Here is a 21,263-nt window from a genome sequence, read left to right on the forward strand (position 1 = left end):
CATCCTATGCTGGACCCTCTTGTCTTAATGACCCAAACCATTCATCTACTAGGCCTTGCTATGGACAGGCTATGCATTGTAACCATCCATTCAATTGGATGGTTAGAATCATTGTATCCATTGAATGGATGGTTGTAAAACGAAGAACCAACAGTCTATATTAGCACCCACAATTCGGAGGGGTGAAGTTGCCTGATGGGAGTGTATTTTTATGCATGGCCTTTCCACTTTAGACAAACGGTTTGGATCATAGAACAAGTGGGCCCCACTTCTACTTTTGCCTTCTCATATTTTTCCTCAAAAGTTAACCTTCACAGATATTCTTTTATTTACAGTATGAAGTATATTTTAATGACCGTTAATACGTTCTAAGACACATCAATTGATTCTATGGCTATGTTTGAGCTTCATGCAGAACAATTTTGGAACTTAGTATATGGATCCAAGTTTGATATGACGGATCAACTATTGTGCCCAAGTCTTGTCCGATTAAGTTTGAACATAGATCCATCGGACCGTCTGGGTCCACTGACGGTCCACTGACATCCCTACTAAATATGTTAACTTTAAAAGATAACATCACACTAACTACATCACCACGCTTCAATGCACGCCAATATCTTTACGACCATGTTTCATTGCACGCCGATATCTTTGTCATCATGTTTCAATGCACGCTAATATCTTTGCCAAATATTATTTGATTGTCATATATATTAGCGCCCGTGACCCACAAATTGATTTTAATACGTTCTAAGACCCACAAATTGATTTTATGGCTATGTTTGAGCTTGATGCAGAGCAATTTTGGAACTTATATATGGGTCCAAGTTAGATATGACAGATCAACTATTGTGCCTAAGTCTTGTCCAATTAATTTCAAACATAGATCCATCAGACCGTCTAGGTCCACTAACATCCTTGCTAAATATGCTAACTTTAAAAGGTAATGCCATATAACTACATAACCATAGGTCATTGCACGCCAATATCTTTACCATCACGTTTCAATGCACGCCAATATGTTTGAGTGCACGCCAATATCTTTGCCATGATGTTTAAATGCATGCCAATATCTTTGCCAAATATTATTTGGTTGTCATATTTATTAGCACCACTGCTTTCGTTCTCATTCGTGTACGTCATTGTATCGTCAATTTCGAGGTATTTTCTTCCTATAAAACAAGGCCCCTTACCCTATCTCTACCTAAGCCTATTCTACTTTCCTTGGATGGTCGTCATGACAGAGCTCCAAACCAAGCCATTCTTCGTATCGTGGCCTATCGTCGTCAAAGCCATGGAAGTTAAGAAACTATGGGAAGGCCTTTCCATAAGTAGTTTTTGTAATGATCCAACTCGAGTGGTAGTCCTTACCAATGGACAATATGGAATGGGTGATCTAGGAAAAAAAAACATGGGGATGTTGCAAGACAACATGAAAGCATGCAGAAAAGTGGTTCTTCTAGATGGTTGTTGCTCTTGTTGCTCTGGTTGTGAAGTTCGGGGTCTTGCACTTCAAAACCGGGTCTTGACATTTCAAAGTGTCTTAGCCCTTCAAAACAAGTCTGACTAACTAGGAGCTTAGCCTAGATGTTAAGGAGAGATGTTATTTATAGTCTCTATCTTCATATAGATGATAGAGAGCCGTTTCATTTGTATTTAAGATGAAGCATGGAAGGTTCTGTAATTAGTCTCCTTCTAGAAGAATTGTATGATACAGATACACAAAATATTGTTTTTTTGAATACAATGTATGAATATAATCCAGGAGATTTGTTCAAATTAAATGTTCTTGATTGAAATCTTGAATTTTTTGGTTGGATTGGGCTCAATGCTTTAAGTTTCCTCTTTGGATTGGTTTCTATATACATATGATAGTAGAATATTTCTGCCATTGTTTCTGGTAATAATTACGCTACAAGTTAGAATGGCTAGCTCGACTGGATATTTCTTAACAAGGATTGTTGATGGGCACTAAGAAGGTTTTGCTTATTGGATGTTCATGGGTTTCCCGTAGCTAAGAACTCATTTCGATTCTTCTAAAGGAGTGTTCGACAACTATTATTAAACTGCACTTTACCGATTTTGTAGGTGCAGTGAATGAAAGAAACTAAAAAATCGGGAAAAGCCCGTTCGACAATTACAGCCCATCAAGCCCATTTCCGCCCATTTTTTGCTCCCTTAAGGCTCTGTTCACTTGCCTTCTTGAGAAAGGAAAGGAGAAGAAAGTAAGTCAAATTTTCCCGTGATTGGACATGATTTGACATTTTCCGCCGTTCACTTGTTTTCTTGGGAAAGCGGAATTACATAGGTGGAAAATATAAATAATGACATGGAAAACCAACTTTCTTTCACTTTCCCTCTAAATTTTCTCACCAAAAGGATGGGAAGAGAAAACCACTTTTGCCTGCATACTTTCTTTTCCTTTCTCGGCCAAGTGAACAACGAAATTTTCTCACAAAAGGAATTTTCTCACAGTTTCTTTTCCTTTCTTTTCCAGTTTTCCACGTCAGATTATTTTCCTTTCTTTTTTTTTTCCTGCAACTAGAAAACAAGTGAACAGAGCCTAAAAGATTAGATTCTGTGGGGTGTCTCGTAGTCACTTAAGTAGAAGAGAATGAAGAGCCTTGCCGAACACACCCTAAAGTATTCAAAAAGCTCATTGCCAACCCCTGTGCTTTGAAACTTATTTTCATGGGCAAATGATGAAAAAAATGCAATGTTTATTCGAAATTCTGAAAAAAGGGTAGTAATTTGTAAATTATAAAAAAAGGGTGTGAGGTGAGAGAAAAAATGTATAAAGACAAAAATACCCTTAGTTTAGGTTTTAACCTTTTACACTGTTTATATTACTTTGGTTTTTTTACTTTTCACACGTTTTTTTTTTTACCTTTCTCTTCTCCGTCGTACGTCCGCGTGAATCTTGGTGACGCACCACCTACTCGCCGGAAAGCATCCCCTCTCGCCGGAAATCTGCTTCGTCCACTATTCAAAGGTAATTTTTAAACATTTGATGTAGGGTTTTGTTAAATTTGGGTTTTTTTCGTGATGGGTTGGATCTCACGTATCTGAAGCTGTTTTAAGTACCTCTTTGGTAGTTTGTGAGAGGGATTTGCATGAGTATGTAGTTTTGAAGCCTTTGAAATGCTTTGCAAGGGGTTTCATTTGTATGAATTTTGAAATTTTTGGATTTTAATGGATTTTGATATAGGGTTTATATCAAAGGGTTTCGTTGGGCTTTGATTTTGTGTTTGAAAGGGTTTCGTTGAGGGCTTAAAATGGGAATAATGAGTAGAAAAATCAGAGGAGATCTAAATCCCAAGGGGCATTGCGAATCTTCCGCCATTTTTCCTTCGCTAACGATTTGGGAGTATTTTTGAGAAGCAATTGCATTTTGAATCTGTGTCCTTGTATGTTCCTTCTCTTTTGCTAAATGAACTCAACACTAGTTATCTACAAAGCACCTACATGCAGATACACAGATATGTATGTGTATTAGGAATTTAGGAGTAATATTACAGAGAATGTTGTTTCTTGATATCAATGGGTTCTGGTTTTTCTATTATTTATACCCAGTTGCTATCTGATCTTCTGTAACTTGGGATGGTTTAAGGTTCTCTACAGAAGCACATACATGCAAAAAAAATTTTGCTTTTAGAGTTTCATATTGGAAATGTTATTTTTAAAATGTTAAATCATGAAAGCCCAATATTTAATTGTAGGGATTTATAAGTCAATACAACTTTCCCAGACCTACTTACTTTTAGAAGCATTTATCAAAACTTTCTTGAGAGAGATGTCTTCACTTAATATCAGTTCCAAGATTAGCTTACGCTTCAAGTAAATATAAGAAAAAAATGAATATTTTCCATCTCAAACTTATGACAACCTATGCAACAATTTAGCACTGTAGCAAATGGAAACTGAAGTAGACAAGAACCATCTCAAAGTTGTTCTATATTACCCCCTCTCAAACTTGTTCTGTATTACCCCCTTCAATTCAATAAAATGTTTAATCCATGCCATAGTTTCAAAACTCCCCCACATCATCATGGACTCACCCAAGTCAACTCTTTTTAACTTGGCTGTGTTCTTAGTCGAGTCCGTGTTTTGTCCTACACAGTCCATCAAAGCTCCTCTGATTCTCCTGATTTATGTGGGGGAGTCAACCGATTACTCAGTCTCATCAACCAAGTACTCAGCCGCATCAACCAAGTCGACTAGGATTCACTTTCGCTGCATTTTCACCCCATCGGCATTTTGAAAAACTGATCCATACTGAGTTACAGAACAACCTGCTAATCATGGAGCAACTTTGCCTGTATTTTTTCCCTTTTAAGATTCCCTCCTGTTCTTGAATTTCTTTTTGTTGGTTAAGGTAATGCTAGCCTCGAACAAACTTGATGATTTGAAGTTCTAATTGGCATTGTGATGAATATTTGTTGTCCCTTTTGTTCTTCAACATCTATAATGAAACTTTGATGTAGTTAATGTATTTTTTTTAAAAAAGGGAAAAATACAGATACACCCCTTGTGGTTTGGCCATTTTCCACTTTTAACCCCGTGGTTTGGAAGTTAGCAATGACACCCCCTCAACTTTATGACATTTTTAGTAGACCCCCGCTGTTGACGGTCCGTTAGTTTAACCTGACGGAATGAGTAAAACTAAACATGGTTAATATATTGAGGACAGAAATACCCTTATCACTGGTTTGAAGCCATTTGCAGAGGGATTAGGGTTACGCCATTTGCCACAGCCACCTCCTTCCACCGCCACCTTCTGTAGACACCCCATTTTGACCGAACCCTGAACCTTCCAATTCCGTGCAAAACCCCATCAAATCAACTAGGTAGGGTCCCAAACTTCACCCTAAGCTAGATTAGAGTCCCACCAAGGTCCCTGCAAAATTTCGTCAAAATCCGAGCGTGTTTGCCTAGCGAACAAGCCGAGAGAATGCCGTAGTATAAATCAGAAAGGGGGTTTGAATTAATCAAAGAGGGGGGTGTCCATAAAAAAAAGAGATAAAAGTATCATTTTCATATAAGAGGGGGGTGCATAATCCCGTCTGGGGCCGCGCTTGATTCGCGCGCTTATCAAATATTGACGCCCACCATTTCTGTGCGCCCATCAATTTAGGAGTGCCAATATCGGCAACTATTATTTTAGTATATATATATGAAAAATCTAAAAAAAAAAAAAGAATTTCATTTTCTTCGCAGAGAGAGAGAAAGCCGAGAGAGAAAAATCCCAAATACCCTAACCCTAATCGTCCGATCCAAATCTCTTCTTCTCCGGCGAGTTATGCCTGAATCCGGTTCGTTTTCTTGATCACTCCTCTTCTTCGATCATCTATAAGAGCTTTGGTTAATATTTTCAAACCTTAACACTACGTTTTAGTCCTAGAAAGTAGATCTCATCTCAAATCCTAACATTTCCTCTTCTCTGATCTTCTTCTCAGCTTTGCTTCGGTCAAAAGAATAAAAAAAATCCGTCAAGCATCTTATCTGTACCTACCTCCAATCATCTCCTTCATCCTCTTCCCGCTGATCTATCTAGTTACCTAAATCATATCATTTTTCTCTGTTTTAGATCTGCGAAGATTCCGGCCAAATCCTAGCTGACTTCTGTTCTTCAACTGCTTTCATTTGATTATGTTAGCACTAGTGTAAATCTTTTGGATCTGCCATTTTCTCTTTCTAAACCCTAACTTCTTCTTTTTCTTCCTCGATCTCCTTCTTCGACGAAATCATCGGAGATCCGGCTGGTTTTCCTCTCATAACTATCTTATTTGTTATCAGATTTCTCTTCTCTTATCATTGATCTCTATTTTAGCATTTTGATCAATCTGTTTAAGCCCTAATTCGAGTTAAAAATCCGAACCGGGAGATTTTTCAGCAGATTTGAGATAATCGTGTATTCTAATAGTGCTCTAAAAGAGAAGATCTGCCAAATCTCCGGCCAAGCTCCACAAGCTTCTGATCTGAACATCCAGACCTTAAATCTGAGTTTTGATTTTGCTGGAGCTGTGGATTTTCTCGTTTTGGATCTCCTTTTGGTGAAGATTTCTTATTCCATTGGTTAAAGCAAATTTAATTGAAGCTCTAAAATCAGGTAAGTTGTTATAATTTCTTATCGATCTATTGTTCTTAGGCTTAATAGATCATTTCGTTCCTAAATGTTGTTTTGTTTCTTCTAATTTATTTTAGTTCCTTGTGATCGCTTAATTATGCTGTTAAAATGAGAATTGTGTTGAAGCTGTTATTGAGATTTTTGTTTAGAATTTATAATACTCTCTTGACAGATTTTATATGCATTATCAAGACATAGACGTGATTCTTGTTAATCCTAAATTTCTCTGTGTGGAAGAGTATGTTTTAATTTTGTATATGACATAGGAAGATCATTTACAGAGTAGCAGGTTTTATTTCTTCATGTGTATTGGATTGAATAATTTGTGGTTTCGTGATGATTCACACAGTTTTGAACTTGGACTTTCTGATTTTTTTATCCCTTTCTCTAATTCTTTTGTTAATACTGATTAGGTTTTATTCTTAAAAATTGTTCTGAAAGAGGGTGGTTTGCACGTTGGATGCCAGTTATAAAGCAATTGAGAATCTACTGTTATCTGTTAGGTCTCAGGTTATACTTGCTAGGATGCATATTCTCTAATTCTGATTTTTGGTTGGGCCTGAAATATATAGTTTCTATCCTGCAAATTTTTACACTCAACAGATGTAATTTTTGTGCAATTGAAAGCTTAGTTGTCTAACTATAGATATATGCACTCAGCAGTGTGAAGGTGTAATATCAGCCCAACCATACCTAGATGGTAGTGTGTTTCCCATCTCATTACCATGGTTATCTAAAATGATATCAGATGGGTTATGATTTAATATGCGTGCAGTATGATTAGTTTATTTCTTGGCTATGCTAAATTACCTTTTCTTCTAGTAAACAAGATGAATTTGTGTAGTTGTCAAAGCCAGGTAGTATCATTGTCATGAGGTATTGGAGTCACAATAGCTTGAAGGGCCATTTCTTTCTTGGCCAACATGATTAAAAAAAAAAAGGATTGACAGAGACTTCACCATTTGTTTCAAGAATTGACATGATAAAAAAAATGATAACGATTTCAGCCCATTCAATTCTGTTGCAAACAAAAATTCGTAGTTTACATTTGAATTTGGAAATGTCTCTAATCTGCTTAATAATTTTTATTGTTAGAGGAATGCTAGCCCTTAGCTCTGCATAACTTGTTAAAAATAATGATTGATTCACTAAGCTTATTGGGCAGGGACTCTTGATATTATGTTAAAATACGATTTAGTCTCCAATTTAAATTATTGAATGGTATGTTTACTTGTTATAAATGAGTTGTTGTATGTGTTTCTATGTGTGAATATGAACAAGTATATGAGAAAGTGTGTATAAATATGTGAATGCTAGTCTGTGGTGGAACAGGCACAATTCAACCCAAAATTTGACTTTGTTTTTGACAGGATTAGTTCGTTTTCTGCGCATATTTAGCACAATCCTGTCAATGTTTCAGCCCACTGTTTCAACACAGTTTCTGTACATTTCAGCCCCATTGTTTCAACACGATTTTTAATGTTTCAGCCCACTGTTTCAACACAGTTTCTGTACATTTCAGCCCCACTGTTTCAACACAGTTTCTGTACATTTTAGCCCCACTGTTTCAACACAGTTTCTGTACATTTCAGCCCCATTGTTTCAACACGATTTTTAATGTTTCAGCCCACTGCTTCAACACAGTTTCTGTACATTTCAGCCCCACTGTTTCAACACAGTTTCTGTACATTTTAGCCCCACTGTTTGAGCACAGTTTTCATCCATTTCAGCCCCTATCTTAAGCACATTTCCCCCCTGTTTCGGCTCATTTCATCCTTTGTTTTGAGTTCAGTTTAATCTTTGTTTTAGCGCATATGTTCTTTTTTTTAAGCCCATGTTCAGCCCCTATTTGGTAGACACAATTCTGCCCTGTTTTGGTATGGGTCCAGCATATTCTTTACACTTATAATTTAGTCCTGGTAAATTAATTCCCTGAAATCTACTTACATTTTGTACATAATACCCATTTGTTTGGCTGAGATATTTATTTTACATTTATGATATGATACATCATTGTTCATAGCATAAGGTTATTTGAGTATAACATAATGATGTTTAAATTAGAAAACTTGTTTTTGTTAAAAAAAATTATAAAAATGAAGTTTCAGGTCTGTGTTAAAATTTGAAAAGGTATAAGGCTAATTTTTTTTTTTTTGATGGAATGAGTTGCTTTCGCTTTTCATTTGATTGATTATAATATGAGAACAATCTTTTGAAACCAAGGAAAATAACCAGGTTAGCTTATGCAGTCTCACAATAATACTTATGTTAGTAGTATTTTCTTTAATGCATTTTTGAGTCAATTTGGTTTGCTGAGCCTAACCTGTCTTTCAAAGGTTTAAGCATTTTAATGTTTTACATTCTATTTGAGTGTATGAAGTGTATGAGTGGCTTTGAGTATAAGTGTATTTAGAAAAATATTAGAAGTTGCTTCTTTTGTATTGATATTATCAAGCTTATTATGGGTATGGTTTTTCCTTATCCTTTGAGTTTCAGCAGAATTGTGAACCCCCTTTGTGGTGTCCTTATTATTCCCCAAATACAGGCATATGTATTGTTGGATGAATGACACTAAAAAAAATGAAGTTCTGATCTTGTTACAGGCATATGTGTTGTCTGGACTTATGGTTCCTTGATTTATTTTGTTGTGTTTTGATTATAAAATTGAAATGCACAAGTTTGTTTCTTGTATCCTATGATGTCTCTAGCGTTATTTCACACATAACACAGAATATAACTGATAGAGTCTCTAGCCGTGTTTAGAGGTTAGTACTTCAATTGGTAATCTGGAAAATTATGAGAAAATTGTTTAGTGGCTATAATTTAAAGTGCCCCATAGTATAATACTTTAGTTGCTATTTAAGGATACATGACTGACATGAACACGAAAAGAGAAGCCGGAACACCTTAACCTTTTATGACAGTTGATGGAAATTGTGGCTAACATTTAAGAATTGCCAAATTTCATATAATATAGCCTATGTCATGCTAGTTATATCAATTTAGGATGTTTCCTTGATAGGTCTATGAGATATTATTTGTTAGATGCTTTATAATGGTAAACTGTAAGTGGAGATAAAAGCACCTAATTATTGTTTTACAATGTATAACTGCTGTCTTACAGATTATTTGCCCTGAAATTATGATTTTTTTTTAGAATAAATATTGATTGCCTCTATAGGTTTTTACACAGTATAACTATATGGCTATTGCTTCATAGGCTTGCACATTCATTGGTTCAGCTTGATAGTACATTAGTTTGATTTCACTGATTCAGATGATACATTGGTTCACCTTGTTGCTATATATATAGTTCCGTTTCTCTTTGAAATGTTTGCATTTTAAATTGCATGAATTCAATCATCCTCTTCATTTTTATGCTACAAGATGTATTGGTTTAGTTCTTTTACATTGGGTCTAACAGTTTTTTCTTTGTTATTTATTTTGTGTATGATTTAGTCTATTTTGTGTTTTAAAAGCTTGTTCGTAAAATAAATTTTTTTTTATTAGTTCAAGCTCTGTTCATGCTCTATTTTATTAAACTTGCCCATCATTTTAGGGGACTTACCAAATCCTAATATTATTTCTCCTTCATTTAGAAGATTTGTCATAAACTTTTAGATACCTTGAAATATTTGGTTCTCTATTCATTGCAAAGGCGATGAAGGCGCTAGCCCAAGCCCATCTTTAGAGGACTCGCTCAATCCAAGTAGCGCTCCCCTCTTTTGTTTAGTAGGCCTACTGTGGACCCCGATCCGGAGAGGACGATGAGGTGAGGGGACAGGCCCCCACACCGTCCTCTTTCTGGATCATCCACGTGTGAAGGAGAGCTCTGCCAAGGAACTCTCAAAACGGATGCCACCCTCATTGCATATCACGAGTGGCGATATAAAAAGAAAGGGATATGTCTTGATTCGGAACCGAGGTTCGAAACCGAGACATACCCAAAATAAACTCAGAGTCGCCATCCATGGATAGGCCATGGAACCCTAAAATCAAATCCTCTGTGCAATGGATAACCAGAAATATATATGGGTTCGTGCCTGGTTACGAATGGGGAAGGTCTGAGAGCACCCCCAATTCGCCCGAGTGCAAGCACTTGGTCTCTTATGCCATTTTCATTAATTCCAAAGAAGTTTGAGTAAAAATCATGTGAAATGGGAACAATCCTCAGGAATCGTCTACCTAAGCATGCATTTCCTGAGAATGGAGAAATAAACACGTAAAATGAAATGAAAAATGTGTCACCTAAGCAAAGCTAGGTTATGAGTGACATGCCTAATGGGTGTCTAAGTTTCTGGTGGACACGCACATGCAAGCTACAACCAAAGGTATAGTATCAGTACAAGAAAGTAAGAAAACATATCAAAACATGAGACACAAATCTATGCTATGTATGACGGGACAAGACAAGTCCTAACTCTAATGCAGGACTGGACTCGGACCAGAATGGCCATCCATCCTAGCTGCGCTACGTATCCCGGCCTCGGGAAGAATCGGAGCCCACGTAGTTCGATGTCCTATTCTAAACTATGATGCCTAAGACATCTAGCCCTCTATCCTAGACTCGATCTAAAAGACCGGACTAGTTATTAAAGCTTCTTGAACTATTATTTAAATTCCAATGAATGGTGGATTTTAGGACATCCTATATGCCCTAACTAAATGCAGATTGATTAGCCTTAAGCTAATGCAGGTGGTTCCTACAATCCTATGTGTAACTAGGCCGTGCAACCTAATGAAAACCACGGGATGACTATATGCCTAGTCTAGCCATCGGTTCGACTAAATGTCTAACCGATCGACTCGAGGCCTCCTAACTCTAGGGACACTCACACGACAGGACATACCATATCAATACAAATCAAGACAAACTCCTAACTCTAGAACACAACCTAAACAGCTAGGACACACTCCTAACTCTAAAGGAAGATCTTTTCGAAAATGGTTTGAATATTTTTGTAATTTTCAAAGGTTTAAAATGTTTATTTTTAAAAGTTTGGCTGGACTTGGGATGTGGATCCCAAGCTGCACTACGTACCTCGTGGAAGAGGATCAAGCCAACGTAGTTCGGAACGAACTCTCTAACTATCAAACACTTACAGCAAATCAATTATTTTTTATGTTTTCACCCTCTTGGCCAAAGACCGGAGGGAATATACAAAACAACATCCTAGGGACAAACCCTAGGGTGTACAGGAGAAACTATGCTCTAATAATACTATTATAAGAGCAAATGAGTCAAAGACTCTCTAATGACAGTAACTGAAGAATAAATGAGTCAAAGACTCTCTAATAAAAGCGACTAAAGGATAAACGAGTCAAAGACTCTCTAATAAGAGCAACTGATAACACTGAAATAAGATAACGAAGTCACTCTCTAATAATACTGCAAATAAAACAGATGAGTCAAAGACTCTCTAAAAACGGAAACACGAGTCAAAGACTCCAATGACACCAACTAAAAGATAAATGAGTCAAAGACTCTCTAAAGGAAAAGAAACACGAGTCAAAGACTCCACTAACATTAACTAAAGGATTAATGAGTAAAGACTCTCTAAAAGAGATGAAAAACACGAGTCAAAGACTCCACTAACACCAACTAAAGGATATATGAGTCAAAGACTCTCTAAAGGAAAAGAAATACGAGTCAAAGACTCCACTAACACCAACTAAAGGATAAATGAGTCAAAGACTCTCTAAAAGAGATGAAAATACGAGTCAAAGACTCTACTAACACCAACTAAAGGATATATGAGTCAAAGACTCTCTAAAGGAAAAGAAATACGAGTCAAAGACTCCACTAACACCAACTAAAGGATAAATGAGTCAAAGACTCTCTAAAAGAGATGAAAATACGAGTCAAAGACTCCACTAACACCAACTAAAGGATATATGAGTCAAAGACTCTCTAAAGGAAAAGAAATACGAGTCAAAGACTCCACTAACACCAACTAAAGGATAAATGAGTCAAAGACTCTCTAAAAGAGATGAAAATACGAGTCAAAGACTCCACTAACACCAACTAAAGGATATATGAGTCAAAGACTCTCTAAAGGAAAAGAAACACAGTCAAAGACTCTACTAACACCAACTAAAGGCTAAATGAGTCAAAGACTCTACTAACACCAACTAAAGGATAAATGAGTCAAAGACTCTCTAAAAGAGATGAAAACACGAGTCAAAGACTCTACTAACACCAACTAAAGGATATATGAGTCAAAGACTCTCTAAAGGAAAAGAAACACGAGTCAAAGACTCCACTAACACCAACTAAAGGATAAATGAGTCAAAGACTCTCTAAAAGAGATGAAAACACGAGTCAAATCAGATAATATAAGATTGAAAATCTGTGATCAAGATGAGATGAGATAGCATAAGATTGCTTTCAACGGATGGATCATGAATGACTAATCCTATGAGATCTTTGGAAATGAATGGGATTTACATCCTAACCCCAAAGGAAAAGTTTTTTAATCTTCGCACATTTTATCAGTGTTACCTGAAGGCATCAACCCTAACCATAATCTAGCGGAGTGGAGAAAGGATCTCGACTCATGACTTTGTTTGTGTACCTAGGACCGATCGTAGCCATTGGAAGATGGACTACGGCCTAATCTAGACACAAATGGGTAGGATATCCTAAACTAGGCTCACACACGTGATGCACATGTGTTCGTATACTACATGCATGTGTGGGTTAATCTAGGGGTAAGGCCAAGAGTTCCCTTAGCGCGAATCCATGTTCGATATACTGTACCAGTGTCCGGCGTATCAGTACGTGAACAAGAGATCCGTTTACGTACCATAAAGGTACTAGGCTAAGGGTGGAATGCTTCTCTAGCACAGAGGCACCAGGTGATGAAATCCCAGTCAACCATGCTAGATAACAGTCCGGGTTCCTAAAATAGGACGTGTGTGCATGTGAGATGCAGGGGTTTAGATGCAAGTGATGTAAGTGTGTGCAATAAGTTCGCGCAATCTATGATGCCTTCAGGTTTTGTTAGATTAAGTTTGAGTAAATGTGATTTTATCAATGGATTTTATCAATTTTAATTTCGAATTTCGAATGTTGAAAATCACTTGGTAGTAATTAATTTCGAATTTTCAATGGATTGTATCAATTTTAAGCATATGAATGATTTTACAAGTGAAATTATTGCAAACGAATTCGAAATGAGTTGAAATTTCTACAGCAGCAAGATGGGAATGTATGTAGCTTAATAGATGAGTTTTGCAGATTTTTACATTAAATTCATATTTAATCTTGATTTAACAATTAAATGACCAGATTGCCAAATTAACACAGAAACTACAAGAAATAGACATATAAATTCTATGAAATTTCTACAGAAATAAGATATCAATAAAATGAGCATGCGGTGAGAATTTCATAAATTATAAAGACTATTTACTACCGATTTCGGATTTTAAAATTTTCAGACCAGATTAAGAATTAACACTACATCCCATATGAAAACAGATCCAAATCACTCGAAAATTTTACAGTAACAAGAAATATGGAATATAAGACTACTGTAAAAATTTTAAGAATTTTAAGGGTGATTTGATGTCAGTAACAAGTCTCACAAAATCTGATAATTTTCAAAGAAAGCATTAAATAATATACCAAATAAACTCCAAAAATCCTTAAAAATTCATGGTAAAATGAATCAGTACCATATTAATTTCCCACGAAATTGCATTAAATTTGGAATCTGTTTGGTATATAATTTAATTTTTCTTCGTCAAAAGATGTTTTTTTGAAGAGTTTTCTATTTTTAAAACACAATTTGCGGAAAAAATCAGAAAAATTCAGAAAAATACAGAAATATTTTGAGAAAAATGCACCTACCTGTGGTGAAGATCTTGCCGCCGCCGATCCGATCCGCCGTCTTTCGCTTTCTCTTAGAGGGAAGGATTGGGAGGTGATTGGGAGAGATAATGGAAGAAGAATATAGGGAAAGGGATTTGAGGGAGTGATTGGAAGAGATAATGGAAGAGAAAGAGATAATGGAAGGTAAATCTCCTCCTCTTTCTCCTCCTTTTTATGGATGGGAAGGAAGATATATATAGGGAGAGAAAGAGAGAGAGAGAGATGTGTTGGTGGAGAGCTCATCATGTTGTCCCTCTTAGTGGAGAATCCATCATCATTCTTCTTAGTGGAGGGCCCATCATGTTTCTTAGTGGAGAATCCATCATCATTCTTCTTAGTGGAGGGCCCATCATGTTTCTTAGTGGAGAATCCATCATCATTCTTCTTAGTGGAGGGCCCATCATGTTTCTTAGTGGAGAATCCATCATCATTCTTCTTAGTGGAGGGCCCATCATGTTTCTTAGTGGAGAATCCATCATTATTGTTCTTAGTGGAGGGCCCATCATGTTTCTTTAGTGGAGAATCCATCATTATTGTTCTTAGTGGAGGGCCCATCATGTTTCTTTAGTGGAGAATCCATCATTATTGTTCTTCATAAGAGGCCCTACTGAGGCCCCACAATGTGGGCCCCACAACGCGGGCCCCACAACGTGGGCCCCACAATGTGGGCCCTCGGTTGATTCGAATTTTAAACAAATGTTCAATGCGGGCCCACCAAACGGGTCCAAATTCTCCCTCGCTTGGATTCTTATGAATAATCTCTCTCAACCTCTCACGGAAAAATGCGAAATATGGCGGAAATGATCGGATGGGGTTTCTCCCAAGCATAGCGAACTTGGGTCCGGTCAAAATGGGGTGTCTACACCTACCCAACCTTTTGGATTTCTTTTAACCATTTTTTTAAAAAAAAAGAACCCTTCTTTGGGCAATGATAAGGTTACTTGGAGCCCGTCTTTGTGTTTTGTGGCTCACAGTGTTTTCGCACTTGAATCTACATAAGTTGATACCCTTGTTACGCACTAAAATTTTTACAAATTGGGAATATTATTGAATATATTGAAGATTTAACACTTCTCTTATATTAAGCATTTGAGTTAGGTTCTAAAGAAGGTAATAAATGGATTATTCAGGTGAGACTATCTTGAGGCTTATGATATTTATTTTATTTTTTATAAATTGTTTTAAGAAAGAAGGAGATCAGATGACTACTCTATTCGATATTATCGACATGAGTACTGTCTGATTTCAAGGCGGGATTAGAAATATTATCATGTGTATTATGATATCAGATGATTACTTTAGCATCATCTGATTTCATCCCCATATTGGGGTGGTGTTTGTGTTTGGGCATAGAAGTGTTTGATATGGTTTTTGCTTCATTAGGCTATCCAGCGGCTGGTCTGGACTAATTAATGTTGTTTATCATTTTATGATTGCTACAGGTTGTGCACTCTTTAGTTGTAGATCATATTTTGCTGATATTTGATTTGTTTTTTATAATAATTGATTGAAAATTTGAGATTATCTGGTATCCTTTTTCCTCTCTCTTTGGATAGACTAGCACAGTCTTTTGGGTTTCTGATTAGATCTCTGTAGACACTATAACCTGTACTAGGAGACATACTCTGTCTCGTTAGGCAATCCTCTTTTGGAGGCACGCCTCATTTTTAGCTTAACCTCAAGGAGGTTGCTTAGATTTTGATAAATGGTGTACCCATAGGAGGCATGCCTTGCCTCATTTAAGAGAGTCTTTGACTCATTTGTTTGTGTGATGTTGTTGTCAGTGGAGTCTTTGACTTGTGTTTCCATCTCTTTTAGGAAGTCTTTGACTCGTCTATCCTTTAGTTGTTGTCAGTGGAGTCTTTGACTCATGTTTCCATCGCTATTAGAGAGTCATTGACTCATTTGTACCCTTCTTTAATATTTTTAGTTAGGAGTTTCTCATTTAGAGTTGTTGATTACTTCGCTTTGATTAGAGACTAACTCAGTCTTATTAGATCTTTGCTTGCTTGGGGTCTTGGATCATTTTCTCTCTTCTTGGGACGCTTGTTTGGTTGTTGTGGATCGTCTCTTTGAGACCTTTGTGGCTTGTTTGGGGTTTCCCCTTTTTGCTTTAGGGCTTTGCTCTAGTTTATGGTTATGCTTGTTTGTTCTCTGTAAGAGTGAGTTCATCTAAAGATCCAAAAGCATTGGAATATTTTAAAATCCAAAAACATCAGAAATTTTAAAATTCATAAACATCGAAATCATTAAAAATCTCAAAAACATTAAAAACTTAAAACATAAAAAATAGTTGATTTGCTGTAAGTGTTTGGTAGTAGAGAGTTCGTTTCGAACTACGTTGGCTTGATCCTCTTCTGAGGTACGTAGTGCAGCTTGGGATTTACATCCCAAGTCCAGCCAAACTTTGTAAATAAATGTTTTAACCATTTTTCTTCAAAACCTTGTTTTTAACAAAATCTTCCCCTAGAGTTAAGAGTTTGTCCTAGATAGAGAGTTTTAGAATTAGGGAGTTTGTCTTTGATTTGTTGTGTGCTTGTTTGTGTTTGTTTTAGAGTTAGGGGTTTGTCCTAGAGTTATAGGAGCGCCTCCGTCCGGTCAGTTGGCGATCCACATCGCCGACTGATGACTAGAATAGGATGCGTTAGTCAACCATTTGTTTTCCTTAGGGAATACAGCCTAGTTACACATAGGTTGTAGGAACCACCTGCATTAGCCTAGGGCTAATCTGCATTTAGTCAGGGCATATAGGGTGTCCTAAAATCCACAATTCACTGAAAGTTAAATAATCGTACAAGAAACTTTAATAACTAGTCCGGTCTTTTAGATCGAGTCTAGGATAGAGGTTTAGATGTCCTAAGCATCATAGCTTAGAATGGGCGCGAAGAACTACGTTGCCTTGATTCTCGTGGAGGCGGGGATACGTAGGCTTCTTTGGATGAATACCAGACCATCCGAGGACTCAGGCTAGTAATTTAGAGTTTTAGGATTTGTTGTGTAATTATTGTATGATTTGATATGTTTTCTTACTTTTTAGTACTGATCCTATACCTTTAGCTATAGCTTGCATGTGTTTGCACATCAGAATTTAGACACCCATTAGACATGTCACTCACAACCTAGCTTTGCTTAGGTGACACATTTTTCATTTCATTTTGTATGCTTATTTCTTTATCCTCAGGAAATGCATGCTTAGGTAGACGATTCCTGAGAATTGTTCCTATTTCATATGATTTTTGCCCGAAACCCTTTAAATTTAATAATAAATGGCATAAGAGACCAAGTGCTTGCACTCGGACGAATTGTGAGTGCTCTCAGACCTTCTCCATTCGTAATCAGGCACGAACCCATATATATTTCTGGTTATCCATGGTATACAGAGCCTATTTTGTTTTTAAGGATCCATGGCCGTATACCGTGGATGGCGACTCTGAGTTTGTTTAGGTACGTTTCGAATCCGGACTTGTTCCCGAATCGAAAGGTATCTCTTTTATATCGCCACTCGTGCTATGCTATGAGGGTGGCATCCGTTTCGAGAGTTCCTTGGTAGAGCTCTCCTTCACACGTGGATGATCCTAGAGGCCGCTGGGGGCTCGTCCCCCACCTCTCTCCCGGATCGGGGTCCACAGGCTGGCGACTCTGCTGGGGATGTTCTTGAAACGTTGCCTAACTCTGTTAAAATGCCATTTGTTACTAACTTTGAGGAATTTTTGGCTAAAATCATTGTAAATGGGAATTTAATCGCTTAGAATCCAGGGGCACCAAATAGGTGTTTAAAACAAGGGATTCACACACTGAATGGCATACATCATTTTGTTTTTATTTTTTCTCTTATTTGATTTTATTATTATTGGCTCCATGGGATAGATACAGTACATGCCAGATGGAATGTCATTACCCTGCTGGGATTGTTGTATCTATTACCAAGCTATGCGCCGGTGCTGCAGACGTAAACACTAGGCGTACTTGTGTTTACAGCAGCCGATGAGCAATGAAGCATACTATGTATAACACTAGGCGTACTTGTGTTATACATGTTAAGTATGGATCATAAGCATAGTACCCGATATATTGAGTCCGGAGCTCTACTTTCATTTTACATATATTATGTACATGAATATATTTGCTGGCTTAGTGAAACCCAATTAGGATCTGCATGTGTTTATATATATTGTATCCATATAAGGACGAACATGTGTTTCTCACACATGTTGGAGCCTAGATTTAGGAGCCATGTCCTATTCATAGACTATTGTAGTTCACCTTATGTGACTACAGCGCGGTCCTAGTACACTCACATGTTTGTCTTGAGTCAAGTGTCTTGACTCTATGGGATCATATTTAGGGCTGGTGCCCCTGGTTAGGATATATATGTATATATCTTATATTTTGATTATCAGATTAGGGCCTACTCTTTAGTGAGGTTTCCTTGTCTAATCTTATCAGTCATATCAGTCTGTTTTTCAGATCTAGACCAGACCAGTGGCTTTACTTGCCCCTCTCATGGTCGTGGCCTATCTTTTGCTCTACTCATTGAGATTTTTGTCCATATATCTCTTGATTATAAGATCAGGGCCTACTTTCTAGTAGAGATTCCTGGCTTGAATCAGTCCGTCTTGTTTATTCATCTCTCAGATCTAAACCTGGCTAGTGGCTTATACTTGTCACACTCATAGCTACGGTTTATTCTTTGACCCAGTGATGATAAATTTCACCTGTTTTATTCTTCAAATTCAAACCTCATTTATCCATTCTTTTGTTGTGTCATTCATATTTCGTATATATTAATCAAATTTTTGCTTGTTTTGTCTTTAGATATGGTCGACAGTTTGTCTACTGTCTCTATGACCAGAGTCTATCATTGTTGATCTCCTTGATCATACATTTTTGACATCCATCTTCCAGATTTAGATCCGGTCTATGATCTACTTTTGTCATTTTGTGACCGCGGTCTTGTTTCTGAGTTTCTGATCATCTTTGATCATCATTGGAACATTCGATGTCACTAATTGTATCCTTCTTATGTTTGATCATTAAGTTTATCTCTAATCTTTGATTATTCCAAGTTATCTTCATTCCCTCATTATCCCTTCCTATCTTTGTGTCAGGTCTGATTATGGCGAACATTTTGTTGGATAACTGGATAGCCGATGCAATTAAAGCTCTTCCGCGTGAACAGTCACAGAGAAATATGGCTGATCATTTCATCAATTCGTTCACTCATTTGAACAGTCGGGATATGTGGGACCCGATCCCGCGAGAGGGGCGTGGTGGCGCGAGCCGCCACGCACTATCCCTTGGTCTCTCGTACCCACGCGATTGGCGTGTGCCTTTTATTATTAATTTTAATTCATCTTTTATGTGAACTTGGGATCACTAAGGCAATCCGAATTCCACACAAAAGAGACTGACAGAGTCGCCACCTAGATGTGGGATCTAGGACCCATAATTAACCAGAAATCTAGACTCGCTACCTGGTTACAAGAATGGAAGGTATGGGGATTTATCCACCACATGCACCATTCCTGCCCGATAATCGGTCTTCAATTCCAAAAGTTAACCCTTTTAAATTCATTTTTAATGGCTCATTCAACTCTCTGTTAATGTGCTATCTATGTGACATGCATCCTATGATCTAATTTCAATGTGAATCCTAAATGTGTATCTTGATTTCTTAATTGGTTTGGATTCAATCTAAGTGAAAGTTCTCCTAAAATTCTAATTTCATGGAAAATCCTAAGTGATTTGATTGTTTCAACAGTTTTAAAAGTGATTAGCCCGAGTCCTCAGATGATCTGGTATTCATCCAAAGAAGCCTACGTATCCCCGCCTCCACGAGAATCAAGGCAACGTAGTTCTTCGCGCCTATTCTAAGCTAGGATGCCTAAGACACCTAGACTTCTATCCTAGACTCGATCTAAAAGACCGAACCGGTTATTAAAGTTTCTTGTACGATTATTTAAATTTCAGTGAATTGTGGATTTTATGACACCCTATATGCCCTAACTAAATGCAGATTAGCCCTAAGCTAATGCAGGTGGTTCTTACAACCTATGTGTGACTAGGCTGTATTTCCTACGGAAAACCAAGGGTGGACTAGCGTATCCTACTCTAGTCATCACTCGGCGATATGGATCGCCGACTGACCGGACGGAGGCGCTCCTATAACTCTAGGACAGACCTCTAACTCTAAAACAAGCAACAGCAAACAATCAATCAAACAACCTATCAAAAGAAAAAACCTAACTCTAAAATTCTCTATCGAGGAGAAACTCCTAACTCTAGAGGAAGGTCTTTTGAAAACTATATTTTAAAGGTTTTTGAAGAAGGTTTAAAACGTTTATTTACAAAAAAAGTTTGGCTGGACTTGGGATGTAAATCCCAAGCTGCACTACGTACCTCGGAAGAGGATCAAGCCAACGTAGTTCGAAAATCGAACTCGCCTAATACGCTTCTAAAAGAAACACTCAACACTTTAGATTTTTTTTTAAGGTTTTTGATGTTTTCAAATGTTTTTTGAGTTTTAAATTTCTAATGTTTTTTGGATTTTAAAGCTTTTCCAATGCTCAGGACCTTAAAATATTTTTAATCTTAAAGGGAACACGCAAGTAATACCACAAACTAGGGCAAAGCCCTAAAGTAAAAGGGGAAACCCCGAATAAGCAACTAGCGTCTCAAAGAGACAAACCACAACAAGAAAGATAGCGTCCCAAGAAGAGAGAAAATGGTCCAAGATCCTAAGCAAGCAAAGCTCTAATAAGACTGAGTTAGCCTCTAATCAAAAGCGAAGTAATCAACAACTCTAAATGAGAAACTCCGAACTAACAACACTAAAGAGGGGAACAAATGAGTCAGAGACTCTCTAATACTACAACTTAGAGGAGGAATGAGTCAAAGACTCCCAAATAACGCCAACAGAAGAACCAATGAGTCAAAGACTTCCTAGTAGTACAACAAAAGAACGAATGAGTCAAAGACTCTCTAAAAGAAATGGAAACATGAGTCAAAGACTCCAATAACACCAACTAAAGGATAGATGAGTCAAAGACTCTCTAAAAGAAAAGGAAACACGAATTTGCACATTTGGCAGAGGTAAAACACCCAGCCGGGCCGGACAGCTACCTAGCCCTAGGGTGCAACAAATGTGCAACCCAATACCCATAAGGGTAGGGGTATGAAGCCAAGCCGAGTAGGGCGTTCTTCCAAAACCAAACGGCGCACAAAGAGGACTAACGAGAGAATGAGACCGGGCGGGTC

Source organism: Tasmannia lanceolata, unplaced genomic scaffold (genome assembly GCF_043159265.1).
Source record: "Tasmannia lanceolata isolate RefF3 unplaced genomic scaffold, GAP_Taslan_0.1 ptg000013l, whole genome shotgun sequence".
NCBI classification, from domain to species: Eukaryota; Viridiplantae; Streptophyta; class Magnoliopsida; order Canellales; family Winteraceae; genus Tasmannia; species Tasmannia lanceolata.